Source organism: Anas platyrhynchos, chromosome 5 (assembly GCF_047663525.1).
Source record: "Anas platyrhynchos isolate ZD024472 breed Pekin duck chromosome 5, IASCAAS_PekinDuck_T2T, whole genome shotgun sequence".
In the NCBI taxonomy this organism is placed as follows: domain Eukaryota; kingdom Metazoa; phylum Chordata; class Aves; order Anseriformes; family Anatidae; genus Anas; species Anas platyrhynchos.
Genome location: NC_092591.1, coordinates 3,703,451 through 3,725,720, shown reverse-complemented (window position 1 = coordinate 3,725,720; position 22,270 = coordinate 3,703,451). Strand labels below are relative to the sequence as shown.

The 22,270-nt window shown below is 47.6% G+C and overlaps 2 long non-coding RNA genes across 2 annotated transcripts in view; both read left to right on the top strand.

Moving 5' to 3' along the window:
• The first annotated feature begins 1,456 nt into the window (after positions 1-1,456).
• LOC140002560 (uncharacterized) overlaps positions 1,457-22,270 on the top strand; it is a 36,616-nt gene continuing 15,802 nt past the window's right edge. Inside the window, exon 1 of the long non-coding RNA XR_011809397.1 lies at positions 1,457-1,562. This is a non-coding gene — a long non-coding RNA (uncharacterized lncRNA). The remainder of the gene's footprint in view (positions 1,563-22,270) is intronic.
• LOC140002559 (uncharacterized) lies at positions 8,763-9,071 on the top strand. The gene is made up of 2 exons (XR_011809396.1): positions 8,763-8,884; positions 8,988-9,071. It is a non-coding gene; the product is annotated as an uncharacterized lncRNA (long non-coding RNA).

Here is a 22,270-nt window from a genome sequence, read left to right as displayed (position 1 = left end):
CTTTTTTCCAGCTTAATATACCTTTCTTCTTGTGGTTCTCTCCATATTGGTTCCCAAATCGTCCCACATGGACACAAACAACAGAGGTTTGCATGAATGAATTAGGATTAATTTGGCCAAGGTTTCAGTCCTTCTTAGTTTATGAAGGCAAGTGCAGTGCTGCCCTGGTCAACTCTGCTAGAGATGACCATTCTCTATCTTTTTCCCTATTAAGAAATAGATGTTTCCTCTTCCTAGCCAGGAGGAGGGTAGGACACACAGCAATGTCCAAATTGTCTCCTGCCTCTTGACACATCTCTAATAAAAACTGCAGAGGTCTGGGAACAGTTTCTTGGAGTGCTGCATAGTGATCGGAAAATATGATCCCCCCCCAAAAAAAAACAACAAGTTCCTTCTTCAATTTGAAGAGGACTTATTTGCCATCAGTAACCCCCAAGAAAGCTGTCCCAGCACTGTATTTTTACATGAAGAGAGACAGGAGCTTCCAGTTGAGTGGTAAATCCTGTCTCTTGTAGGAGTATGGCTGGTGGAAGCAGGACCAAATTGTTGAAGACTTTATTCATCTGTGGAGGACAGAATGTCTTTGGAAGTTGAGGTGGCCTTGGTTTTTTTTGGGACTTCTTCTGAAAGGCCAGAATTTAACAACCATAACCAAAGGCACTACCCAGGAAGGGCTCCATTCATCGTTTCCCATGTGCTCACATGAGCCCAAGACTACGCCATGTGTTTTACCACCTTGCCCAGGAGCTACCAGCTCATGCACTGATCCTCCCTGAGATACACCTGTGCACCTTACACGCAAGCCAGCTATGGTTTCTAAGCCAAGGAATGGCTTCCTCATCTGAACAGAAACACATTTTCCCCCACTCTTGAACCCCTACTATTTCGGATGCCCTTCCAGCCTAAATGGCCACATGTACAGCTACACAGAAGTCCTACCCCAGGAGTAGCTAGTTTTCATGTAGAGGGATCCACCTCGTACTACACAATGGATTTTGGAGAACTGGATCTAAGCCATTGAAGAGCATGCTGGGTGCCCAAGCTCTGGCCAGTCCAGTGTTTCACAGCTTGGGGCTGTCCCTCAAGGCATAACCCTGCTGAGAGATGCTAATGCTCTGCACTCCTTATGAAACATGAGGGCAGATGTGTTACACTAACGGGTACATATTTCCTAAAGCAGCATGTGTTTTTGCATTTTGTTTCTTTCCTTTTTCTATTTTGCAACCACAAGGGACAAATCCACAACAGATATAGATCAGACAGTCAACCACTGGAGCTTGGACCAGTTTGTCCCAGTTGAAGACCTTTGGGGGACCCAAGGTCTCCATACCTGGGTTTTGCAGGTCCTCGAAGTCCCTGACTCGAGAATGTTCTCCCAGTCCTTCCATGCACAAACCAGGTGAATTCCCCTTTGTTTTTCCAAGCAACCCCTCTCCACCAACCCTCCCTCCGATGCCACAAGCTATTTATAAGGCAAGCTGGGAGCTGTACAGAACACCGTGACTCTCATCACGGCGTGCCTCACATGCTGTGCCTCTTGGAGCCTTCTCCCGAAGCAGCCTGTAAGTGTGCATGGTCTTTTCTTGATTTCCCCCCTTTCCTCTTTTCTTCCTCTGCTCCTGTTTTCAATCATGGGCTGCCTGGGCAGCGTGGTGGTCAGGCTTAGAGACTCGCTAGAACTGGATTCAAGATTTATGAGAACTAGATGTAACCAGGCCTCTCCCAGAGGTTTGGGAAGAACAGCTGGAGTCTGGCACTTTCCATCATGACAAGGACTATTAAAAACTAAGAGTTGAACTGAAAAAGCCAGGGGGGGAAAAATGTTTAGGCTTAAAATGCAAAACAAGCGCCTGCAATATCCAGGCCGTCTGCGCAGGGGCCAATTCTGACAGCAAACGGCTTTCACAGCTGCTGCGAGCTGGGCTTATTTTAGAAACCACTTTAGAAACAAGAGGTTAAAAGCAAGGAGGGAGGGCGGGCGGGCGGATTTCGGCGCGAGGGCTATGTGTGTGTGTGCGATCTCTCTGCTCAAAGCCCTGACTCGAGCGGAGCGGGTCACATCCTGCGCTGTCTGGAGGCCGTTTCGGCCGGGCCACCCCACCCAGCACTGATGTAATGCGGCCCGGCCGGCTGTGTTTGTCGAGATCGCTAAGGCGTGCGTGCGTCCGGCCCTCCGAGCCAGGATGGCAAGGCTGCTCTGTGACGAGGAGGGAGGGGACGCCGACGAGGCAGGGAAATTGGAAGTGTCCCACGCTCCTCGGCACTCCCACCCCGTCTTCGGCCTCCGTGCGCTCCGTCATCGCGGGGCCATCGCAGCGTCCCACCTGGGCCATGTTCGAGGACAGGCCAAGCAGTGCTGGGGTTGGGAGGTTCATGGGCCTCCTCCTACTGACACCAGGCCTGCCACCAGGAGCGGGATGAGGAGCCTGGAAGGGAAACCAGGCCTAGAACACTGTGAGGAACCACTGGCATGAAGTCTACTGGCCAGGCGGCTTCTGCCGTCACCACTGGAGAAGTGGGAGATGCATCAGCACGGCCAGCTTGGTTATATTCATTTTTCCTAGCCAGCATAGTTCAGAGGACCATTCCAGTCCTGAATCACCCATTGACTGAGGTTTCAATGTCAGTTCGGAAGGGATCCCTCACTCCTGACTCTTGCATCCCACAGATTTATAGGATGAACCCATGCTAGTGTGGTAGCAAACAAATAAAGCATTTTGGATTTGCCTGCATTTTTGTCTTTCCTTGGTCAAGGCTACTCCATTCTGTAAAATACTATGCTTCTAATTTGCAAAGAAAATAAATAATCTCCCTACCTGCTTTGCCTCACAAGCTCCATAGCTGTATCTGACAGACAGTCACCAGTGATGTGGCATCCCATTGTGGTCAATTGTCTTCTTTTGCTATGAGCATTTTGTGCCCCATTTCACTGCAGAATCTTGTGATCTGACTAGCTATTTGTTTCTATCCATCATTTTTGCATCAGACCAAATCATTTTCCGAGCTCTCCATCAGCCCCAGACAGCAGTGACAAAAAAAAAAAAATAGCAAGGACTTTACAGGGTGACTTCAACATCTGTTTCAGTATCTGTATCCCTCTCACCTGGCCTGCAATACGGATCGAGGCAGCCACTCAAAAAACCATCCCCAGAAAACAACCTGGAGCTAAGAAGTGTGTCCCCATCTCCACTTGTGCAAGATCAGACATCTGGCCTTGTGCACATGGTGGTGCACTCTCTAATGAGCTGCAAGACTGGGCTCCATCTGATCTCCTCGGCTGTAGATGGGTTGGCTTGGGAATGTCCTGTGCATTGATGAAGCAAAGATTTTTTGAGCACGAAGACACACACTTGATACCACATATGTCCATACAAATTTGTGACCCAGGCCAGACCTCTCTGGGGACAGCAGCACAGCTGCCTCTCACAGAGACATCCACATCTGGCAGGAGAGTCCAGGACTAGGTTTCTCCTCACCCCAAATATAAGCTGGGCTTACTTGGGAAAAGTAGCTTTGGTGAAAACTATTTTCTCACCTCTCCAGAAAACATCAGTTGAAGAATTTAATTTTTGATTTAATTTCCCTACGTTTGGCTTCTCCCAGCACAGCAGTGCAGGTCCCAGAGACTGGAAGACCATGTCAGCATCTCCCAGAACAGTGAGAGAAAAAATGTTGGTATTTCTAAGATGTACCTTTTTGTTATGAGAAATCTCCCTGGTCTTAGAGATTCAACAGTGGGATGTAAAATAGGGCACATGATGGCAAACAATGGGAACAAGATTATTACAAACACTTTTCTAAAAATATTGTTTCTGGCTTTCGTGTGTTTTGCTATTGTTTGTGTGCTTGTTTTTGCTTCCTTTTTATTTATGTATTTACTTGGTGATGTTAAACAGTCACTATCTTTTATTCAATTTTTCATCTCCTAAGCAGCTGAACAGTTTTGGTAGCACAGTTTGGGGTAAGGAAATAGGAAGCAATTTGAAATACAATAAATTCCAAAAGGGTGGCCTTTTGCTGCTTGGAATTTTCAATTTGGGATGGAAATAATTGTAGTCAACTGCAGACCCAACCAATCTGTCCCTTAATGCTACCAAACACGTTTCTATGAACCCATCAGGCAATGATCTTCCATTAGAAACCTCAATGTATTTATTATTTCTCCTGGTCTTAGGGTCTGCCCTCTGCTATGCGCTGTGCAAACATGAAGCAGAAAGAAGGTCTCATAGAGCTCATAACATCTGCAGAGAAGGGAGCACAGGTTACTGCTTCAAGCTTGTTGCCTCTCCATGTAAGACGTAAGGGCAGAATCTGGCCCCGTGGAGTTTCCCAGAAGTGAGATGTTATTGCAGTGTGATTGCAGGCTCATCTCTCTGCCAAGACACAAAGATGCAATCTGTTTCATGGTGGAGGAATATGAGGAGCACATGTTTGGTCAAGCTGGTGGGCAACGTCGTTCCTTCCGCTCCCAAGGCTGGCTGGGCTCTGGTATGTGCAGAAAAACACCCCCATTTCCTCCCATTACTGTGGGGGCATCAAAAAACCCTGGTTTCAGCCTGTGCAATTAAAACAAACGGTTGCCACATGTAAATATTTGTGTTGTTAGCCATCTTGCTTCATCTGTGGAGCTCTTAAAAATCAAACAGCCAAACTCAACCCTGGCTGTTAGAGTAGGTCTGAGACGTGATGCAGGCTGTGTCTCCCTGGTGCCTTCAGCAGCAGCCAAACCAGTGGGGCCAGGAGGCTGAGGGCAGCCTGAGCTGGGACACTTGTTGGTCCCTGGATCAGCATGATGCTTGTGGAGTAGTCCTCAGCCTACCTGCCAACTGGGTCAACCCTTGGTGATGTCTCTGCAAAAAGAAGAACCTCTTCTCTCTGGCACCCTGGTTTTCTTGGGGTCCCACTGAGTACATGGTTGGGAAGATCATCACAAGTGGACGTGTGAAAACTCATGCTCCAGAGGTGGAAAACCCCTGTCCAACCTCTGAACCATGTCTGAACCAGCCTCCCCAGTGCTATACCCAGAGCTCTTGTCTTCAGGACATCTCTACCACCAGAAGTACAGGGGTCCTCTCAGCCAAGGACAAGAAGGCCCTCATCGCTGCTGAGCACCAAAGGGTTTTAATACTCATCATGCACCTTGCACTGGCAGGATTGGGTTCTGAGAGAGCAATGGAAGAGCTAAAAGCATCCCTGGCTGCTTGTGCCTCTAACCTATGTGACACCTACGTATGACCTTGTATATTATCCAGGTTTGTTTCAGCTCGGCACAAACATTACAAAATCACGTCTTTACCACACGTGTCTCCAGGGTTCTGCCCTATGGCGTTTAGGAGTGAGGTGGATAATTATACAGGATTTTTTCTTCCCCTGGGAAAAGACATGAAATCTGGATCATTTCTGGCTTTCCTTGGTGGCTGTCCAAGCAGAAGTTAAAGCTCTCACAGCAATTTCTAAAATCCCCCTCTAGATAACACAGCGGCTAGGTTTCAAGGTTATTCTCAAGGGTGTAATAGCAGTATTTCTTCTTCACTGCAATACCATGATCTAATGCACAATTTCAATAAGCTTTAGGACAATTTTGAAACTGGAAAGTGTTTAAAAAAGGAAAAAAAAAAAAAGAAAAAAAAAAAAGAAAAAGGACCCAAACCACCCTGTTAATTCCAGTCTGCTTTCTTTGCTTTCTCTGTGCTGTTTTGAATAAGTTAAAAAGCAAACTGGGAAAATTTAATTTACACCAGGGGAAAAAAATACTGCTATTTAAGTGAAAAAAATTCCATAGTGATACTGTTCCACTTCAACAATTATTTGTAGCATATCCCATATATATGTACGGGGTATATATATACATATATATATATAAATGTTTTTTCCCCCGGGGTTTTCCTTTTAAAGATTTTTGCCTTTTCACATGTGAACTGTAAACAGACTGACAGATGGAATTCTTTTGTATAAACTGTTTCAGATACACTATTCTTCCATGCCTATGTCAGTTGTTTACAGTATCAAAAAGCCACAGATACGCCTAAAAGTAAGGAAAGTTGGAATTTCTGCCAAACATTTGGATACCATCCATCCTTAGAGGCTATACCCTCACTGCACCGGGTGGTGCTGAGGAACTTCTCGCCAGAGGCATCTCCACAAGATGTGTGTCAACAGGAGACGGGGGGATCTTCAAAGAAAGAGCTGGGAAGGGAAGAGAGAGGGAGTTTTGCAGACTGCAGACCCCAAAATTTGCTGCTGCCAGTGTCTACACTTGTTAATGAGTGCCTATTAGACTGGTGGCTGCCGGGCTGGTGCTGGGAACGTCTGGAGCTCTCCATGTGGGTGGTGCATGGTCCCCGTGGCTTTTTTTTGGTGTTTTCCCTCTATATTTTCCTGCCTTAAATACCAGGCAAAGAGTTTAACCTAGGGGGCTGTCATGTACCAGTCAGTACTCAGGGATCTACATGACCGTGACTCCTGGTGAGTGAGTCTTTATCAATCTCGTTTGGAACTTTGAAGTATGCAAAAAAAAAACAAACCACAGCCTTTGAACAGAGTCCTCCTAAGAAGTTCTCTTCTAGAGAGAGCCTTTTCTGTTAGAGGAACTGGTTTAAGCTGTCCCAGCTAGCAAGTTTCTCAGCCCTGTACTGTACTGGGTGGTTCCCAGCATCATGGCAAAGCCACATCAACAAGCCTTCATTCTCCCTGAACTCCACGTCTGGACCTTACCTTGAGATGTGCTCCACTGCAATGGTCATCAGTCATTGAAAACACCTCCAAATCCTTTTCACTGGTTCTTTTCTCTCTACACCATCGCATGATTTTGCCTGGGAGGAGAGTGGCCATGCATCACCATCACCACTGCAGGACTGGGCTGGGTTGTAGAAGATTGGCCATGCAGTGGGAGTAAATGAACGCCTGATGCTAGAGAGACACCCTGGGAGAAAAGGGGAAGGAGGACAAGACAACCTGCAGCATTGAGAAGACCACTGGGCCTTCAAGTTTGGGGGGCTGGGAGAGCCTGAAATGCTCCAACAGGCTCCAGATGTAAAATCCTTCCCCAAGATGATAAAAAAGAGTCCCCCTGAGACAGAGGAAGGTCCTGTGAGTTTCTGAGTTTAGGAAAATTGCAAAATGTTGCTTCTGAATATTTTTGTGTAGGGCTTGTCCCCATAAAGCTGCCCAGATATCATCTCAGTGGCTGACCTCCTTCTACCCTAGACAACGTGGTTTGGCAAAGATTTTGGTGTTGTTCACCAGGACATTCATTCATCCAAATTCAGAGGTCAAGAAGGTACCATCACTAAACACTCTGGGAAAAATCTCCATTAAAAACAACAACAAACAAACTAAAGAAAACAACTTCCAAGTGACCAAGACGTCCCACCCCAGGATTTGCCATGGGAAGTTGTTCTGTGTCAGGCTGAGCCCGTAATCTCCTTTGGCACAAAATCAGCCAGAGGTTTGTCTGCAGGAATGCCAGCGATGCTCTGGCTCGGGAGTGTGCATACAGCACTGCCCTCTCCTGGCTGGAGATCCTGAGCCTGCCAGGCAACAGAGCCGGCTGCCAGCCCAGCAGCTGCCCAAATCCTGCTGGGTGCAGAGCTTGGTCTGTTTGGGTGGTCAGCACACCCGTCCTTGGAATATGCTGAGTGGGTTCAGCACCCTCTGCTAGATACTTCGTGCCACCATAGTCATACACAGTCATATTTCTGGTGCCAATAATGCATTGTGATGTTGGGAATATGGTGGCAGGCAATGGAGATGCAATCAAGAAATGTACGGAAAATTAAAAAAAAAAAAAAAAGTGTAAGAAGCTGCAGTTTAGGTTTGAACTCTGCAAGGAACCGAATCTCTCCAGGTTTACCTAGTCCCCTGTGCCACGAATGCCCCAGCACCCACTTCACAAAGCTCGTATCATGTTTTTTGATTCAAATGCTCAGCTGGAAGTCAATCTGACCTGTATCAGAGTTGGTCCACTGAAGGTTGTTAGAACCCATCCCGGAGCATTCCTAGCTCACCGTTGTGCTACCTTCATGACAGAAATGAGAGGAGCTTAGAGGGTGGACAAGGAACAAAGCCCAGTAAGTAGATGGAGGAATACAGTGGACCTATACTTTACCTCAAGACAGAGGAGTGAAGAAACTGTGCCAAAATCCAGCTTGACCCTGGAGCTGAGAAGGACCACACCTGGCCATTTGGTGCAAACACCTTCCCAAAATACACATGAAGTGTGAGTGAGGGATCTGGGGGCTATATGGTGTGCACTGTAAGAGGAATAAGGGCATTGCAGGAATCCCAGTCATGAAAACAAGACTTTATGAAAATTGTTGTGGCTCGGAGATGGAGAACACCAACACAACAGTGTGTGGGGCTTTGCTGGCTCTTCCCTCAGCGCAGACAGCACTCAGCTGCTCACCCGGGCTCCTCTTGCTCAAGGGGAAGAGGGCTGCTCTCCTCCGAGCACACGGGCTCGAGCTGTTGTTCCTGAGGTCTGTGTAGCCATGGAGAGCTCTGTGGTCGTGTAAACATTACTCAACCACGAGCCCCTGCTGTCCGAGGGCAGCGGAGGCACCGCCGGACTCCTCCTCCTTGGCCTGCTCTTCCTGGGGGCGTGCAGCGCTTCGTGAAGTCATGGCAGCAACCTCCGGCGGTGCCGGCAAGCCCGCGGCCCGCTCTGAATTACCCTCACATTGCTGAGGGGATGGGTCACATTTCTGGGAATCCGCCCTGACCTCCTCTGGAGATGCTCTGGCTCTCTGAGGATGGAGCGAGGGAACAAATAGATGCTTCTTGCCCAGCCTCCGGTTCCACTTGAGGAACTTCGCAGCTCGGGGTGATTAACGAGCTCCTGGATCCTCGCAAACAGGGCCTTGCCTGGTGGACAGGCCTCCAGGAGGTAGGGTCAGGATGAGGCAATGGCTTGGGCAGCACTCCTGGGGGGCGATGGGGCAGGAAGCAGGAGGAGGAAGCACTCTGGATGTCCCCATCCACTCCTGCAGGGCTGCTCCTGGTGACAGCAGGACACCGGCTCCAGCACACGTCCTCAGGGTGCTCCTGGACTCAGGGGCAACGTGGCTCACAGGTAAGACCACAGCCTTGTCTGTGATGGGGAAAAAAAAATATATATGGACACCTTTATTTCTGCACAAAACCTTCTCCTCTGCTCAGGGGAAGGAGGAATCCCATCCTGTAGCTGAATTTAAGACAGATCAGCTGATGCTCTTTAAACCATTTTACCACCTACAGGTACAAAGCTATTAATTTGCACGCTGCAATTTTCTTTAGAATTTCAGTTTTTTAAAAAAATGCAGGAAGAAAAAAATACACACGGGCAGCTTTATCCCTTCCTGAGGAGCAGCTGGTGGGAAGCTCCAGCCTCTTGATGAGCCGAGAAGAAGCAAAGCAAGGTGAAAGCTCTTCAATTTGTCCACCTTCTGCCGTGGCAGCAGGAGAGGGGAAGCCGAGAGGGGCCGGGGAGGGCTTCACCTCAAAGCACAGAAGCTTCCCATGAGCTGGTCTTGGGCCAGCTGCGAGCCTCCTGGACCTGGCACAGCTCTGCAGGCTGGAGGACGAGGGCAAAACGCCTTGTGAGCCACTGCCAGCGTGCCGCCGCGAGGAGCTGGGAGTGCTTTTTGTGAAACAGGAGTACGATGAGCAGACCTTTTAGTGCCTATTGGAAACAGATTTCTCTTGACACACAGGCACAGAAGCAATTCCTTTGGAATGAGAGCCCTGACCAAGGCTGGGCGTCAGAGAAGGGTTTCCAGCAAGTTGCGGGGAGGAAGGAAACCCGCCAGTGGGACAGACGATATTGTCTTTTGTTTTACTTTGTAGCGCTGATTGTTGAATGCTTTTTGATTTCACAAGAATTTCTGGACTTTGTCAACTTCCTTCAGAGATTTTGCTGGGAAAAAAAAATGGAACCATGCTCAGCGTTCTCCTTCCCCAACCAAACCACTCAACGTTTTCATTCAAATCAGATTTTTCCATGGATTGTAATGCACGTTCCTCAACCAGCATCAACACGGTAGGCACTGCATAGCCCGCTAGATAACATTTGTATTCCAGCAGCAGGAACTCAGGTCAGAGCTCTCTCCTTCTGGACCTTGCAGAGAAGAGACAACCTTGCTCTGAGGACTTCATAATCAGAATAGAAAAGACAAAGGGCAAAGAGAAGAGAAAAAAAGAAAAAAAAAAGCCTATAAATATGCTTTAACAGATGGGGCGCTGAGGTGGCAGAAGATGAAGTGATTCATTTGACGTCATGATCATAGGAAAGCTAAGCCAAAGCGAAGAACTAAATCCATCCCTCTTGGAAGGCTCAGCACATATCTTTAACCACAACCCATCCTTTGCCTCTGGTGCTGTTGACTTCTGGTCGAGCCTTTGTTGTTCACTAGGGGATGGCACTTGGCACGGGGCTATTTGCTGAGGATCAGTCTACTTTTGGGGATGTTTCTTGGGCGATCCATCAAGTATGCCTGATAACCACTTGTTTGTATCTGTCCCTCCTGAGGACACACGGCCCCTTGGTGAAGCTTTGCTTTGTGCTGGGTGTCAGCAACGTGGATGTTGGAGATCCGAGGCTTTGTCACTCTTCTGGTAACGATAATAATCATGATTACAATAACAACAATAAAACCAGGGCTGGATCTGAGTGGCTTTCCCCAGCTGCCTGGCATGCTGCAGCCACGATGGAAGAGATCCTGCAAGAGTGAGCACAGCACCCACAGCACGTCCCCTCTGCAGGGACAGCAGGACAACGAGGGGTTTATCCTTCATCTGGGAACCAGAAAACATGCTTGGGCCTGCTTTCATCCCACCTGGCACTCTGGCAGATCCCTGGCAGTGCTGTCTGACCATAATGGAAAACACGTATAACACATGACCAAAATCTGGAGATTTACACCCATTTTGCGAGAGCACAAACCAGAGGGTAGCCAAGGGAGTTGACCCCATTCCTTGTCCCTCTCCCGTGTTTCTTTCAGGACAATTTTTGAAGGCCAAATACAAGGTCCAGTGATGGGGACAAGTCACACACCACTGGCCCCAGGAGCAGACGATGTTTTCCCCCTTGGGGCAGCGGCAGGGCTCGGGGGAGACAGCGGCGGGCGTGCTGCCGAGCCCTGCGCAGGCTGGCGTGCGGAGCGGCGGGGATTAAGGCTGGAACTCGCAGTATTTGGGCCATTGTGCAATGCCGGGCAGCTGGAGGGTTTCACTTTTCAGAGGGGAAAAGAAAATATGAAAAACTAGAACCAGAAAACTCTTTTTTTTCCCTCCTTTTTTTTTTTTTTTTTGGACCTATCCAGAGCTTTCCACAATGCTAGTGATTTAAACCAGGCCTGGAATATGAATGCAACTCCAATATTTCTACCTTACTGAGTTACATTGATGAGTCAAGGAGCTGGCTGCGGCTGAGCGCCGCGATGTATATGTGCAGGCTACAGCTGAAATCTCCCCTCACATAGACACCTTGTCAGCTAGGGCTGGATCCGGAAGGTTAATAATGTTCTGTCCTTTTGGCTAATTCTGTGAGCATGGGAAATAGAATATGAATTTAATTTAAAATCTAGACATTCCTTCCAGCTCTGGGACAGAGAAGACAAAGCTAATTTCACCGGCGGGTGGAGGGAGCGGGAAGGGGGGCACATCCTGAGCTCTGCATCCAGGCTAAGTCTGGCCTGGGAGCTGGCTTCTAGGGGTGCTTGAGCCCATGGGTGTAGGGGATCGGTGCTGTTGACTGGGGAGGAATGAGGCTGCACCCCAACACGGGGTGGGGAAGGGGAGCAGGTGCCTGGAGTAGAGGCTGAGCACCTCGAGGGTGGGCATTCCTTGCTGTCTGGGATTGGGGGCAGTGGTAGGGAAGGCCACTGGTGTCTCCTTCTTCATGGGGACCATGGATGGACACGATCTCAGGACCAGACCAGTGCAGGGAACAGAGGAGTCCTGTAGCCAAACATCTGCCCATCTGCTGGGAGCAGGCACAGGACTTTGCACCCCACAACCCAGCCAGAAGCCCTTAAAATGGCCTCTGCTCCCTTTTCATCCCTCATCCCCATCTTCTGCCTTCTCACAGTATCCCCCCTTACACCGCCCTGACAAATAAATCTCTTTAGAGTTTAAATAAATGCCTTAGTGTCCTAAAAGTCTTGCAGTCCTGGAGAGGGAAAAAAAAAAAAAAAAAGAGAGAGAGAGAAAGAAAAAAGAAAAGAAAAGGTATTAAAGCTGAAAGAGAAATAGTAGATGTGCATCTTCTTCCCTTTGGTCTCTCTGAAGGCTATTAAGTGATGCAGGGTGACTGTGGACAGGTACATGCAAATAATAGGATCAAGGCAGCAGTACAAAGGTTTGTCTCCCAATCTTAATGCAGGTGTGGGAGACACAAACCAGGTGGCTAAAAGGCTCCTTTGTTTGAAGCTGTCAGGAGGAGAAGCTGATAATCTCATGCCTCATCCCTAAACTCTCTTTCAGCCGTGTCAAGGCATCTCCTCACATCAGGAAGTCTGCAATGACATGGCTATGTGCTAAGCTCAGTTAATGTGGTCCGAGGTTTAAACACTTCAGGTTGAAAGTGGATAATTGGTGGTAGTGGATTTTAAAAGCTCACACAGGTGCCTTTGAAAAGAGGTCAGGAGTCAAGTGCATCTCTCCTATGAGAAATGGTGAGCCTTTCCTAAGGAGATCAAAATTCTTCCACGGAGAGCCCCAGGGCCTTGTAAGAACTGTTATTAATTTAGTTCTGTATGTTCCAAATAATGGAAAAACGATACCACATGTGTACACGCCTAGGAACCGGGGCATGTTCGCTCCGACAGATAGGCTTTCACCTGGTGCTCCTGGGCTGTTAATTAACTAATCCCTTCTCAGCCCAAGCAGGAGCAGCACAGCAGCAGCTCTCCCAGCTGGGACATCTGAGCACTGGGTGCTGAGCACGGGTGGGGGCTGCTGTGACCTCGGCTCCAACAGGACCCTCGGTGACAAAGGCAGACCCCCAGCGAGCGTCCGCCTCAGGGTACAGGGGCTGTGGGGTCTCTTGCTTGGGTTTTCCAAGCAGCCCAGGGATTTGGGCCCTTGGGGAGCATCCTTGCTCCCGGGGGTTGCTGCAGCCCTCTGTTCTGATGGGCATGCTGGAGGCATTAGGCATGCACAGCCCACCAGCTGAGAGCTCCCTGCCACAATCAGAGCCTTTCCTTCACAAAGTGGGCTCTGCACCTACCCAAGGAACACCTTTAAAAGACGCCTATTCTCCCTTCTCCCTCTGTTATTTTCCGGAATTGTGCTTAATTAAGACAAAGCTGGAGGAAATTAACATCCAATTATTTTCTTATGGCGGATTTTTTTTTTATTTTTTTTTTTGTATTGGTCTCAAGATGTAGACTTGCCTAAACACGCAGCACATGAAAGCAGCTTTTGCCCCTGGCATATCGGGTTGCAAAGGCCCCGCACTTGCACCGAGCTCTCCCCAGCCGAGCCCTGCACCTGCCTGGAGCTGCGGGGAAGGGAACAGGACTCGGCGTGGGGCGAAGACAGCTGGGCGGATCCGGGCCAGAAGAAGCTGGTTTTGTCCCATGTTCAGCATGTGTTTGAATTTGCAATCTGAGCACCCGGGGTGACATGTGCCAATAAAGCTGAAAATAGCATCATTATTACTCATGTTTGCATTGAAAGCGCAGTTCAGTCTGCGTGTGTTAAGTATGGGGTGGCTATTATTAGGTCCAAACCCTACAGGCACAGATGTCCCTAGGTCTACCTGTGCAGACAGCCCCTCTGCGTTAGAAACCACATTATTTGCCAGTTTGGTGCATGCAGCCCAAAAACACACCGAGGCCAGGCTGTCACGTGAGAGCAGGCTTATCCCAATTACGAAGGAATTTCCTCCTTGAAAATGTTCGGATGAGTTTGTTGATGTTTTCCGACTGGGATGATACGGCACTTTTAGCAATGACACACCTTCTGATGCGGCTGGCTGGATGCTCTGCGAGCAGGTGTTCGCCTTGCCAAGAAAATAGCTGTTCCCATCTGTCCCCCTTAAGTCTTCGGCTCTATTTGTGGCTGGGGCCAATTTGGGAAAGACTCCCACTGGTGAAAAGATGTTATGTATTTGTTATTATTTGCTGTAAACTTATTTGTCTTACAGTAGCACGTCAGAGAGCAGCATGAGGCTCTGAGCAGACACAAAACCAAAAATATGGTCCCTGCTCCAGAAGCTGTAAGCTCCAGCTCCGCTCTGCGCGATGGCTCACAGCTTATCCCTTGCATTTCGGTTTTATATGGTGTAGCTTAAAAATGAAAATTGCTGGGAAGCAAAACCAAACAAAGTCTTCCCCTCTGCAGTGTGGAGCATGGGAATTACTGCAATGTTTCATTTTGTTTTAGTTTCTTAGATGAGAAATGATCACACTGATGCTTTCTTGCAGAAAGGTTCTCTTTTGACAAAGTGATCTTTCCTGAGGGGACAAATATCTCATTCAAAGACATTTCTCCAGCTCTGGCAGTAAGGAACTTAAGAGCAGCACTTTCCCTTTTTTATTAATATTGTTTGTTGGTGAAATGGCTTAATGGCTGCAGGGTCAGTTGACAGATAGGAGGTAACATTGTTCTCCTCCTCCAGTGAATGTAGTGTTTGGCATGACTTCAAAATAACCCTATTGTTTGTCATCTTCTCAAAATACACTATAAAAACCCTGTTAAAAGGAAAGATAACGTTTTCTAAGCATAAGTCAAGTGCCGGGTTGCCTTTTTTAAAGCTGCTTGATGAGAATTAATGGTGTTGGATCTCCTGTTTTAAACACATTTGGCCAGGTTTTCTGGAGGCACCTAATTTATCTTGAGGCTCTTTCATCTATTATCTAACTGTGAGCTTGTTCGTAGCTCATCAGCCATCCTCGTTTTGACAGGGGGCCTTGTGATGAGCAGCCAACAGCGCGCGGCGTCGGGGCCGTGCATATCTCTGGCACGAAGGTGATGGGAAAAGGCTAACCTCCTGCCACTCCTCCCAGCACGCCCCAAAACCAGAAATAGAGCCTGAGACCATCGCACGTCCTGCCAAGCCCTTTGACGTGGTTCCTGCGTCCCAGCCTCAGAGCAGACCCTTGGAGGATGGGGTGTGTTTAGCCAGGGAGAAATTGTCACCCCTGTCCCCTTGTGAGAGTTTGGGGTGGCGTTGGGGAACCTCCTCTTGTCGAGGGCATGGTCTGCGATGGAGAATTGCTTGGGGTTTGGATTGAGAATTGCTTGCGCAGACAGTGTCCATGGAGCCATCAATAAAGAGAGGAAAGCGGCAGGAGTTATGAAATAAAAATAACCTTATCTAATAAGGGAGGTGGAGGGGGGAACAAAGATCTTGTGTAAAAGTTCTTGAAACAAAGAGTAATTTTTCCATGGTTTGGACCCAAGCAAGAATTATCCGGTACATGATTCAGGACCATCGCAGATGTGTAAATTTTGGGCGTCAGCTTCAAAGCTACGCTGGAATCAGCCGGAGTTTTGCAAAAAAAAAAAAAGTACATCGCCTCCTTTTTTCTGCTTTCAGCATCGATGTACACGAGGACTTGGAGTGGCAGCGACGAAGCTGCTGGGAAGTTTGTCACCATAACACTGGCTGTTTATGCTTTGCGTGGATGAAACGAACAGCTTTCTTCAATTAGGCTTTGTACTTCAGCTGGCAGGCGGGTGCCGATTGTCTGAAACTCCACCTCTCTGTTTCGGGAGCTGATGGATGCCGAGCCGCCCAGCTCGCGACAGGACAAAATGGGAGACATCCGACAGCAACAGCACCCACATGGGTTCGGTTGAGTCCTCGGGCCTTCGGATCAGGCCTGGTGCAACTTTCTCAATGCTTTTCCTCTTCAGTCCCTGCTCCATGCAGGTGCAGGGAGCTGGCATAGCAGGGAGAAGGCTGCTGGTTGCTAACGGAGGGCTCAAGCTCATTTCGAAGCCAATGGTCTGGTGGGGACAGCAGGCTCTTTCCATTGACTTCAGCAAGTTTTGAACAAGTTGCCTGGATACCTAGCAATGTAACACAGCATGTGTGATCGGCTGATAGATATTTATTTAATAAGAAACAGTGCATGGGAAGGGAGCTGCCTTGATAGCAGTGTGGATTTATAAGACGCTGATTGCACTTTGTCATGAAGTTTTGCAGATCGAGAGAGCTGGTTTTTATTTTATTTTATTTTATGGTTTACCAGAAGCTGATAGCAAAGCCATGGCAAAAAACCAAAATGCAACACCCACTGTAGCCCTTCACAGGGAAAACTGTCTTATAAATTAAGATCTAGAGGAATTTCTGATACTGCCTTGGAATTCCTTTAGAGTGAAATGTGTTTCCTGGGTCATACTGTGGCAGAGAGAAAGTATGCAGAGACTGGGATGCAGGAACAACAGCAGATAATAATTAAAAACAAACGTCCTCATGCCCAAGCAGGTACTTCTACCAACAAAACCACGCCAATAGCTCTCAGTTTTTTCTCATCTCTCCTTTTGTGCTTGTGACTCTTTTACCATAACCACTCTACAGGAGGAGGGATTCAGGGGATGGTGCCAGAGGCATGGTTCTTGGTAATTCGTAAATGGTTTCCCTGGGAATAAACACCACTGCTGGTGCTGTGAGACCCTGCTCAGCCTTGGGAGAGAGAACTGACCTTCACGCTCTCCATGCGGTCTCTCCGATTTATTTATTTTCCTTCAGGCTCAAAACATTTCTTAAAAATAACCAAGGGAGAAACAATGGACATGCCCAGATCTCCACGTCCCATTGCTGTGGGGAGCTGCTCTCACCCCAGCCCGGCAGACCCAGGTGCAGCACCCTCCTCTCCTGGCGATTCCCACCCTAACCCCGAGCCAGGTAATTGGGCAGCTAAATCCCTCGAAACGTCTGGGCCTCTTCCTCAGTTCCCGCACTGTAATTCCTCGGCTCGCAGGTGGGTTGTGAGATTAAACACATGAAAGACTCGGAGGCACCGAATGCCGCCGTGATGAGACCCATCTGACGGAGGGATCAGCTCACCGCCGCGCAGAGGGCAGCCGGGGCTGGAAAATGCCTGAGATTTTTCTCCCCGACAGCAGGATGGCTTTGCGGATAATTTATTTCCCCCTCACAAGACTCGGAGTACATTTTAGGGAATGCGTTTTGATTTTTTGCTACCTATTTTTCTTCCCTCCTCAAATAAATGTTTTTTTTTTTTTGCCTGCACGTGGGCTGGCCAGCTGCTCTGAAAGTTCACGAAAAAAATCTCATTAACTCCCCCGAAGCCTTAATTGTCCCATTTATTCCAAGGCACTCGGGAAGCCCATCTTTCAGTGGCTCACTCGCCCTGCTAACAACTCACCGTAATCCTTATCGTAATCCCCAAGAATGCCGATCGCTCGGGTGGCGTTTGATTCTCCTTGCTGATGAATTGCAGGGTATTTCATATCCTCTTGTCACAGAACCGTTCTCCTGCCTTTACTCTTTCAGCAAGGAAAGTCACTTTTATGTCTTGTGTCAGGCCTTCCCCCACCACCAGCGACCCTTTTTCTCTTAGGTACACAAAAGCAAATGTTCTGGAAGCTCTTTAAAATACCTGAGCAACTGGTAGTAAATGACTCATTTCCTGTTGTTCTAACCTTTTTTTTTTTCTGTTTTTCTTTTTTTTCTTTTTTTTTTTCTGCAGCTGAGTAGTTATCTTAGCTCAGGATGTTAAGACAGTTGCATGATCTTCTGTGTTTGTGCGGGTAAACATTATCTCAGCTCATTCCTGAGCTGATCAAACCGATTTTATAAACAGCCTTTCATAGTGGAAAGAGTTTTTTTCTCCCTTTCGCAAGCCTTCTGGGCTGAAGTTTGGCCGACGCTGGCATGCAGGAAAACTACTGTATGTGTGTTTGCATTGCAGTAACTGCAAATCTGTCCATTTCAATCTTTTTTGAGTTAACACACTGGGCAAACTAGGTGGTTTTGCAATGACCTCATCCCAGGATCTCGGCAGAAAGCAGCCCGCGTACATAGCTGAGCCTGGAATGCGAGTGGGACCTCATTCATAAACTTCCTTACTGTTCCTTTACACTCAAATGCAGGAACAAAAATCAGCCAAAACAAGCAGAAATGGTGTTCCGGAGTTAACCAAATGGGAAAATATATAGATGCGCTTTTAAAATTTTAGTTGTATTATTGAACCAGGATGTTTTTAACCGTGTGTAGGAGACTTTCTGTGGTATCACATTCATGCGGTCTCTTGAATTAGACCAGAAATTTATCAAGCCTTTTTATCCTTTTTTCTAAATCTTTTTTTGTTTGTTTGTTTTTGTGATAACACCTCGTTTATTTGTGATAACACCACCACCTGCTCAGGGCAATTGCAAATATACAGCTTGAAAAAATATGTTCTGAGCAGGGGGTGGTATGAACAAAATATTGCTCAGAGGCCTTAATACAGTTACAGGTTTAATTAAAGCTGTTAAATAGCAAGTGGAAAAAATATATATATATTTTTTGCACTTTTTCTGAGCAAAAGCATCTAAAGTCTTCATGATCCTGAAACCACCAGGCAGATTATGTGCTGTTGTGAACAGTAGGTTTGTACACATGAAGCTGTTCTGCAGTGCTGGAGTGAGGGCCAAATTCAGCCTGCAAAATCTGACCTGGAGACTCCCAAATTCACCACCCAGGGGCATTGGCTGGAGGTCACCAAAAGAGGTGCCGGTGCATTCGGGGTCCTCAGGCAAGCCCCTGGTGGGATGGGCACATTCAGAGCCCCAGCCAGATGTGAGCTCCACCAGGCTGGGCCGTGATTGAATTTCACTGATTTTAAGTCCCCCCTTTTGTCAGCTCAGCAGTAAAAATTGGGCTGGCTGATTGTTGTAGTCACTGGAAGAATTTGTCTGTGGTCTCATATAAGTGCAACCAAGGAGCTCTGGCATGTGCCTCCAGCAACTTGGATTTCCAAGTGGTCTTACTTTTCAGTGCTGGACACTCCCAGGAGGAACTGAGTTTCCAGGAGAAGATGACAGTGGGTGTATTCAGTCCAACGCAGCTGTAGGTACGGCACAAACACAATTAGAGACAGTTCCTGCCCCGGAGAGCTTGGATTCTAAATAGACAAATAGATCATCTCCAGATGGTAGGGGCTTAGGTTGAGTTGGTGGGAGAGCGCGCGGGTGTGTGGTACTGCTGCTGCTGGATGCAGACAGATGGTCGCAAGGCAAGGGGAGAGAGAAGTGCCCTAGGTGTCGGGGGGCTCGAATTCCCTGCATGAGGCTCACAGGGATGGGGTGAGCATGTGGTGACGGCTGTGGGGTGCCGTATCGCAAGCGGTGGGAAGATCTGGAGGAGAGGAGGGAGGGGAGGAGGAAGGAAATCCATCTATGGCAGCTTCTGCTGAAATGCGGGGGGATGCCAGCGCATGTCGATGCCTGGTGGTGAGGAATGGATGTGATTTAACTTTGTTGGACGCTTGGGAATTTATTGTAGAAAGAAGGATTGATGAGGGCACGAATTTTGGCCGATTTGTAAATGAATAGCACAACGGCAAAGAGCGTTTTCACCTTTCACCACCACCACCAGCATGGAGCGTAGGACTCGTGCCTCGGGACCAGAGGGCGGGTTGTGCCAAAGGAGCCAAACCATTGGCATGTATCACAGATGTGTTTGGGTGAGGGAAACAGAGAGCCCAGCTCAACAGGCACTGCCCGAGGTGTGCTGGGGAAAACGGGTGCCTCAGCAGCCCTGGACAGGCCTGGGTATAGGTGTTGAGGAGCCAACAGCAGTTTTGAGGGGAGCTACTGGCAGTCACTTCTGGGTCAGAAAGTCCCTGATGTGCAAACAGCTGGAAGCTGAGTAGGCTCTTGGTGGAGGTCATCTGAAACTCATACTCTTCTCCAGGCCTCTTGAGGCTTTTGGTCGCTTCCAAGGACAGGATATTGGACCAACAAGACCTATGGTCTGACACACTGGTTTGCTCTCGCAGTCCTGCTCTCTATCATTTGCTCTGCCTTGATCATCTCAGCCTCCATTTCAAGGGAAAGCAGCTAAAGCGAAGAGAAGAAACCACTGGTTGCCTGGGAAAACATCTGAGTATTTATTTCAGACCACAAGCACTGTAGGTGGCTCAAAGGTTTGGGAGGACGCAGATGAGAAGGCTTTGTGGGAAAGTATTGAATTTCCAGCGGCCAGAACAATAAAGAATAATAAGTGAGAGGCACCTCTCCAAGCAGACGTGGGGCTTCACCAGATCGGGACAACGAGCACGGCGTCTACCAGCAGTCGAATGCCGCATGCCTCTGTGCTAATTGCAGGAGTTTACCACCAAACATGGGAGAGCTATAGTATTTAACTTGGCAAGAGAGAGGTGATTTAACTGGTATAGCAGAGATGTGGTTGGGCAGCATAAATCAACGGGCTGCAAATTACACAGGAAATTTGGGTCTAGCTTCCAGGGTTGAGGAAGGTGGGAAGATGAAGGAATTAAAACCTGATACCATTAAAATATTGCTCCAGGGCACAGATGAACTTGCTCTAATGCTTCTTGGGTTACAGATTGCATTTAAAAAAATGGCAGGAATACGCTGCAGGTCACCCTTTTCCAAGAGCTATTGGGTGACAAAAAGAACAAATTTGGAACAGGTAGGATGATGGGACTTGCATATTGAAAGACATGTGAGTAATCCAAACTCTTTGGAAGAAAATAAAATTATACTCAGTTAGGATGACTGGGATATGATGATGTCATCTAGTCCCTCACGTGCTCTTTAGCTGGGCTAAATTTCTAATAGAGATATTAGTTGGATAAGGGCTCGTATGAACTGGAGCTGGAGTTAGACACACCAGTGCCTTTGCCTGACAAAGAAGCTGGCTCAACTCATCTGCCAGGTCAACATATATGCAGACTTTTCTCCATGCTCTTGGTTGCTACCAGGAAGATTTTGGTCTATTAGAAATGGGAGCTTTGCCTGTTTATAAAGTTGTACTCACCATTTTCAGACTGCTGCAAGTTCATCATTGTAGGCTAAGAAGGAATCCCTATGATCAACTAAGTAAGGCTTTGTAAAACAGAGATCGTAAAGCCCAGGCCAGTAAGGTCAGCGTGGAAGTGTAGAGCATATCCTTTGGAAAGACATCCAGTTTCATTTAAAGACTCCACGTAACTGACCGTATTTCACTCTAGACAAATGGAAAAAAAAATACACACCTAGTTTCTGGTCAGAATTTATTTAGCTGCATTTTCCAGCTAATATATAGAATCATAGAATCATAGAATCATAGAATATCCTGAGTTGGAAGGGACCCTTAAGGATCATCAAGTCCAACTCTTGACAGCGCACAGGTCTACCCAAGTTCAGACCATGTGACTAAGTGCACAGTCCAATCTCTTCTTAAATTCAGTCAGGCTCGGTGCAGTGACCACTTCCCTGGGGAGCCTGTTCCAGTGTGCAACTACTCTCTCTGTGAAGAACCCCTTCCTGATGTCCAGCCTAAACTTCCCCTGCCTCAGCTTAACTCCATTCCCGCGGGTCCTGTCGCTGGTGTTAATGGAGAAAAGGTCTCCTGCCTCTCGACACCCCCTTACGAGGAAGTTGTAGACTGCGATGAGGTCTCCCCTCAGCCTTGTTTGCTTGTTTGTTTTTCTTCTGGTATATTTAGCTCTCCATCTAGTTGGTAAGCCTATTCCATCTAGTCTAGATTGATTTTCCATCTGCCTTGTGATTTGATTAAGCCAAGTTAATTCTCATCAGATGATTTGAAACAATCTGATCCAACTTCTTCAGATACCTTGGTAGTTGCAAACTGATCTCTACCTACTTGCAACTGCCTAGGATCACTTCTGGTAATTCAGATCATCTGTGATGCCTTTAGGGACCAATCCAAATTCTGCTAAACCAGCGTAACAGCTCCCCTTGATCTAATAGGCTTTGGACAAGCCTCCCATCTCTTTGAAACAGCAGGTCATATATCTGACAAAAGGTAAAGCGTTTGGCTAAGTGCCTACAAAATTCATTGTAATACAAGCTGGGGATAATCAGAAGACAAATTTTGTATATGTGCAAAGTATTAGTGCCCTTAATGATAAAATGTTCATGCTTGACATAATTTTTGGATGAGGCTTGAAAACGTCAGGCTTGAGCTACTTTTCTCATGGGATTACCTTGCAAGCAGTAAAGAGCAGATGGAAAAGATCAGCATAACGGGAATGAAGTGCTCCTCATACCACAGAACCCAGGATCTGTGGATGCAAGCTACCACCACCTTGTTATTAACTGTTTGCACCCAAACAGGTATCCTCATGACAAAGGAAAAACTTTTCTT